Source organism: Glycine max, chromosome 20, assembly GCF_000004515.6.
Source record: "Glycine max cultivar Williams 82 chromosome 20, Glycine_max_v4.0, whole genome shotgun sequence".
Taxonomy (NCBI): domain Eukaryota; kingdom Viridiplantae; phylum Streptophyta; class Magnoliopsida; order Fabales; family Fabaceae; genus Glycine; species Glycine max.
The window spans coordinates 9,907,320-9,913,737 of NC_038256.2; the positions used below are offsets into that span (position 1 = coordinate 9,907,320).

Consider the following 6,418-nt stretch of genomic DNA (forward strand, 5'->3'; position numbering starts at 1 on the left):
CTTCAAGCTGCTCAATTGCTCTAGATTGCTGCATAGAAGGGCAAAGGTCCGTATGGTGGTCGGCAGAGGAGCATAAAGCACAGAATCTTGTGACAGGTACAGATTTCTAATTCAAGGCCAGCTTGGTTACCAGGTTAACCAAGGCATCTAGTTTACCCTTAAGCTTCTTAGTTTCAACTGATGAAGATCAATTTGTGGCTACTTCATGCACTCCTCTAATGACAATAGCATCATTTCTGGCACTAAATTGTTGGGAGTTGGAAGCCATCTTCTCAATTAAATTCCTGGCTTCAGCAGGGGTCATGTCTCCAAGGGCTCCACCACTAGCAGCATCAATCATACTTCTCTCCATGTTACTAAGTCCTTCATAAAAATATTGGAGAAGAAGTTGCTCAGAAATCTGATGGTGAGGGCATCTGGCGCATAATTTTTTGAATCTTTCCTAGTATTCATATAGGCTTTCTCCACTGAGTTGCCTGATGCCTGAAATATCCTTCCTGATGGCAGTGGTCCTAGAAGCAGGGAAAAATTTCTCTAAGAACACCCTATTTAGGTCATCCCAGCAGGTAATGGACCTTCGAGCAAGATAGTATAGCAAATCTTTTGCCACTCCCTCCAAAGAATGAGGGACGGCCTTCAGAAAGATGTGATCTTCTTGGACATCTAGAGGTTTCATGGTGGAGCAGACAATATGGAATTCTTTCAGATGTTTATGAGGTTCTTCACCTGCAAGACCATGAAACTTGGGCAATAAGGGGATCAGTCCAGTTTTAAGAACATATGGGACATCCTCATCAGGGTATTGAATGCACAAGCTTTCATAAGTGAAATCAGGTGCAGCCATTTCCCTTAGAGTCCTCTCACAGGGTGGAGGTTGAGCCATATTTTCAGAATGCTCAAAATCAGAATGTTCAAAATCAGGATGTTCAAAATTACCAATAACAGAATGCTCAGACTCACCAGTAACAGAATGCTCAGGATGCTCAAAAGGCACAAAATGTTCAGGGTAATCAAGATGCACACTCTGCCTAACTAATCTATGAAATGTTCTATCTATTTCATGATCAAAGGGTTGTAAGTCACCTGGATTGCCTCTAGTCATGCACTATATGCAACAGTTCATGTGTTTCTGAAACAAGGCAAAAGAGGTGGGTTAAAACTACAGCTATACTCAAATGATATCTAAATGAGCTGAAATTTTGTAAGCAACACCCTAAAATCATGAAAAGATATCACAAAAATTTTCAGACAAAAATTCAAAGTCTAACTATGGAAACTGCCTAAGGAAAGTTTAGAAAAATAGAACAATAAAACTTGAAAAAAAAAACTAGTAAACAGGCGATTTTGGCTAGTTAGAGTCCTCAACCGAGCTCTGCTAGGTCACCACAGTATGGGAGATTTTTTTCTACCCCCAATACATATATAATAATAGTCATTCTGATACCCGGAGCAAAAGTTATGGCCGTTTGAAGTTTTGCTAAACACAAGTTCTCAAAGTTTTTTGAATCTCTCAAATCCAGCCACACCAAGTGTTCCTGGTATTTTTCACACAAAATATGACTCAAAATAACCTACCACACAAAAATTCAGTCAAAAATAACAACCCTAACTATCAAAACAAAAATCGCCAATTAAATTGTCAACAGCCGTCGCTAATTCAGTCGCTAATGTAATGTTGTGTGAACAGTAAGACAGAATCAGTCTCTAATTTCGTCTCTAAGCACTATTCACAGCAAAACATAAAACTGAAACAGGGGAGGCCCTGAACAAGGGTACTACTAAATTGCAAAATAGAACATCAAATAAAACATAACAACACACTAACACAACACACTAATATAACACTAACAAAACATGAAAACACTAAACAAAAGAATTAAACGAAAAACAACTAAACATAAAGCACGAATCACTAGCTATTATGGACCTTTGGACCACTGCTCCCCGGCAACGGCGCCAAATTTGATCGAGGTCGTACCCGAATCAAATAAACATTAAATTGCAGTAACTAGGAAGTGATCCTAGGTCGTCTCCCAATGAGCAATGACTAACCAAATGTTCATAATATGCTTTGCTATAACAATAACAATTGGGGGTGTCTGTTTTGTGAATTAAAGAACAAGCAGACTGGAATAGAAAATTAACAGTATTAAAAACGTGTTGTTTCCTCTTGATTCAGAAGTCATTCTCTTATCCTAGGTTTTTTTGAGGATTTCACCCCTAGCAGTTAACTACTTAATCCAACCCTAATTTAATTTACTAAGCGAAAATCAACTTAGGGTTGTCAATATGTGATTAAGCAACACATACACCAATTAACCCCTTGTTCATTAAGCACGAACGTAACTTAAGCACAGAGGCTATTAATCGAACACGAAGCGTGCATAGATTAATAGTAATGAATGAGGGTTAATTGGTGAAGGGAAAACCAATAGGAGATCAACATTAAAAACAGAACCTCAAAGAGAGTTATGCTTCATCCTCAGAGGGAAACAACACTAGAAATTTAGTCTTCCATAAGTTAAGCAAAATCTGAAAACGTAAATGAAGCTAAAGGCAGAAAGCGTAAATGAAGCTAAAGGCAGAAAACGTAAATGAAGCTAAAGGTAGAAAATGAAAATGAAACTAGAAGCAGAAAACGAAAATGAAACTAGAAGCAGAAGAAGGAACAGAAATGAAATTGCAATTGAAAGCGGAAAAATGGAACATGAATTCACGTGAACAGTAATACAAAGCTAAAAACGTAAAACCCTAAAACTCTCTGCACTCAGCTTGGGTATTCTCTACTGAAGAATGGAATCATCTTGAATCCCAGGGTTGTGCTATTTTTAAAGGTCACTCAAAGTCACAGGACTTGATTACATTATTTTGGCCCAAAAAAACAAAACGCAATAAAATGAAATTAGACGAAATCTAATAAAATTGTCTTCTCTCTTCAAGTCCAATTTGGCTCAGCACAATTGCTATAATTATCCTGAAATTGAATTAAAACACCAAATTAGTCAAGTGGGCCCAATTGATAAAACTGAATAATAAATTTGACAATTAGAGTTAATCAGTAATTAAATTGGTAACAAAAAGGGTTAAGAAATAGGAGAAAATAATTACTCATCAATGTCCTCGCCTTCAGAGGGCTGCACGTCCTCACCTTTAGAGGGCTACACGTCCTCGCCATAAGAGGGCTGCACACCCTCGCCTTCAGAGGGCTACACGCCCTTGCCTTCAGAGGGTTGCACGCCCTCACCTTCAGAGGGCTACATGTCCTCACCTTCAGGGGGCTGCACGTCCTCGCCTTCAGAGGACTACACGTCCTCGCCTTCAGAGGGTTGCACCCTCTCGCCTTTAGAGGGATACATGTCCGCACCTTTAGAGGTCTGCACGCCCTCGCCTTCAGTGGTCTAGACGCCCTCGCCTTTAGAGGTCTGCACGCCCTCCCCTTCAGAGGTCTGCATGTCCTCACCTTCAAAGGACTACACATCCTCGCCTTCAGAGGACTACACATTCTTGTCTTCAGAGGGCTGCACGCCCTCGCCATTAGAGGGCTGCACGCCCTTGCCATCAGAGGGCTACACACCCTCACCATTAGAGGACCACACGTCCTTGCCTTCATAAGGCTACACGCCCTCACCTTCAGAGGACTACACGTCCTCGCCTTCAGAGGGCTACACGTCCTCACCTTCAGAGGGCTATACGCCCTCCCCTTCAGAGAACTACACGTCCTGCCTTTAGAGGGCTACACGTCCTCGCTTTCAGAGGGCTGTACATCTGTGCCTTTAGATAACTCAAGGTCCCCTGCCCTTAATGCTTAATCTAGACTTGCGCTCCTGGGTGAGGGGCCAGTAGTTTCCTTTTATCAGTTCCTGGGCCACACCCTGATCTCGGAGGAAGGCCAACTGTGCGAGCACAACCAGAGGAGGAGGCAGGCCTCCAACTTCGACGAGGAGGCTATCGCATAGCTACTATGCATACCGGGGCAAGATTTCGCTCAGACCGCTGCAGGGAGACGAGTGCGGATCATGCATATCACCACAACTCTGATCTCCCCCTACCGAAGAGTCGACTGGTTTATGCCATCATAACATAGGTAAGTATGCATGTGGCTCAACTAATTTCTGATGTCATCTACTATTTATAGGGATTGCACCCACAAGACACTCAGTGGGCCCGAAGAAGTCCAATAGGGTCCTAGGGTTTCTAGCTCTGATTACGAGCCTCTGTCAGTTCTACGGAGTGCCCATCGCCCCCATAAAGGTCATCAGGCCCCCTATTAACCGTGTTTTCATCAAGAAGTACTGCGCCCCTAGGCAGGCGTAGGGCGAGGCACCACGGCAGCCTGGGGATGACCAGCAGCTAGCGGCAGACGCACTGCCACCACCTCCAGAATCCACCTCAACTCATCTTCAAAGGCTAGAGCATTGCCTACTATACTTGGCCGACCAGCAGGCACCCAACCACCGGGACAGGTACGAGCAGGTACTGGGCCCGTGATAAACAAATCACCATCCCGCATCCGGCTCAAGACGTTAAAGAAGCGCTACTTGGAGGCAACCTAGTACCTTTTAAATTTCGACTTGTTATTTTGTTCACCTATGTTTCTTAAGCCACAGTTGAACACACCTAGTTGCTCATAATCCTAGGAACTTAAATAAACAAGCACAAATTGAGAAGGTAGTAATACCTCACAAAAAATATATATGTATATGTTTAGGTAGCAAAAAATGCTTTGAATATGTATGTATATGTTAAGTAGCAAAGATGTCTCACACAAAATATGTATATGTTTAGGTAGCAAAAAATACTTTGAATATGTATGGTAGCAAAATGCCTCACAAAAATATGCATATGTTTAGGTAGCAGAATGCCTCATGAAAAAAAAAAACAAAATAAAAATAAAATTTGTTAACTAAAAAAGCCAACACACTTTCAAAAAGAAATAGACTCCAGCTTTTCTTTCGAAAGAGTCACCAATCAAAACACAAGGGATTTTGAGAAAAAATGTATCTACAACCTGAAGGGTGAATGCTGTGGAATTTTCTGAACACCCGAAATGGACTCGGACGAATGCATAAATTGATAAAAGAGCATGTTTTGGAAACACTGGATTGGCTTAAATTGGGAAAATGAATCATGAGCCCTAGTGTCACACAGCCCTAAAACTTGATACGTAGGAGCATTTTAGTAAAAGAACACTGAGACTATTTTAGTCTCATAAATTCAAGAACTACGTAGGTCAGAGTTCATCATCACAAATTGAGGATACGTAGGAGCACAAGCCTCGCTTTTGTCGACCACCCCACCTTTTGCTATCATGACCTGTGGGTTCAGAGGCAAGCAGAGATGCCCTATACAGTAACCCAAACACCACTCGTTTGTTATCCGTCAGACTCAAGAGTCTAGTAGCATGCAGTGACTAACGTCGTCATCTGCATCTTTCCTGGAGATGTCAGCGTCTTTCGACTGAGACTGGAAAAGGTCTTGTTTGCTATCCGTCAGACTCAAGGGTCCAGTAGCATGCAATGACTAACATCGTCATCTGCACCTTTCCCGGAGATGTCAGCATCTTCTGGCCGAGACTGCGAAAAAGTCTCGTTTGCTATCCGTCAGACTCAAGGGTCCAGTAGCATGCAGTGATTAACGTCGTCATCTACACCTTTCCCGGAGATGTCAACGTCTTCCGGCCGAGACTGCAAAAAAGTCTCGTTTGCTATCTGTCAGACTCAAGGGTCCGGTAGCATGCAGTGACTAACGTCGTCATCTGCACCTTTTCCAGAGATGTTAGCATCTTCCGGTCGAGATTCCAAAAAAGTCTCGTTTGTTATCCGTCAGACTCAAGGGTCTGGTAGCATGCAGTGACTAACGTCGTCATCTGCACCTTTCCCGAAGATGTCAGCGTCTTCCGGCCGAGACCACAAAAAAGTCTCATTTCTTTCGGCAGAGATGCCCTATACGGTAATCCATACACATTTCAAAGAAAAAATGTCTTCAATCATTGCATGCCTTCAGAGGCGACAATCTCCGCACACATTTCAAAGACGAAAATGTCTTCAGTCATTGCATGCCTTCAAAAGGTGACAATGACCCTCATTTAGATTTCAAAGACAAAAATGTCTTCAGTCATTGCATGCCTTCAAAGGCGACAATGTCCTCATCTACATTTCGAAGACAACAATGTCTTTAGTCATTGCATGCCTTCAAAGGCGATAATATCCTCATCTACATTTCGAAGACGATAATGTCTTCAGTCATTGCATGCCTTCAAAAGGCGACAATGTCTTCATTTGCATTTCGAAGACGACAATGTCTTCACCTCAAAAACTTCAATATCCTTTTCCCCTGTGCTTTGTAGGACTCGACGTCCTTTGTTTGTACGCTTTAAAAAAAAGGGGGAGTGAAAATGAAAATGAATTAATCGAGAAAA

At 42.3% G+C, this 6,418-nt stretch overlaps 1 non-coding gene across 1 annotated transcript; it reads left to right on the forward strand.

The window, feature by feature from the left end:
- Positions 1-398: 398 nt before the first annotated feature.
- On the forward strand, positions 399-505 carry LOC113000815 (small nucleolar RNA R71). The gene has a single exon (XR_003266136.1). It is a non-coding gene; the product is annotated as a small nucleolar RNA R71 (small nucleolar RNA).
- The last annotated feature ends 5,913 nt before the right edge of the window (positions 506-6,418 follow it).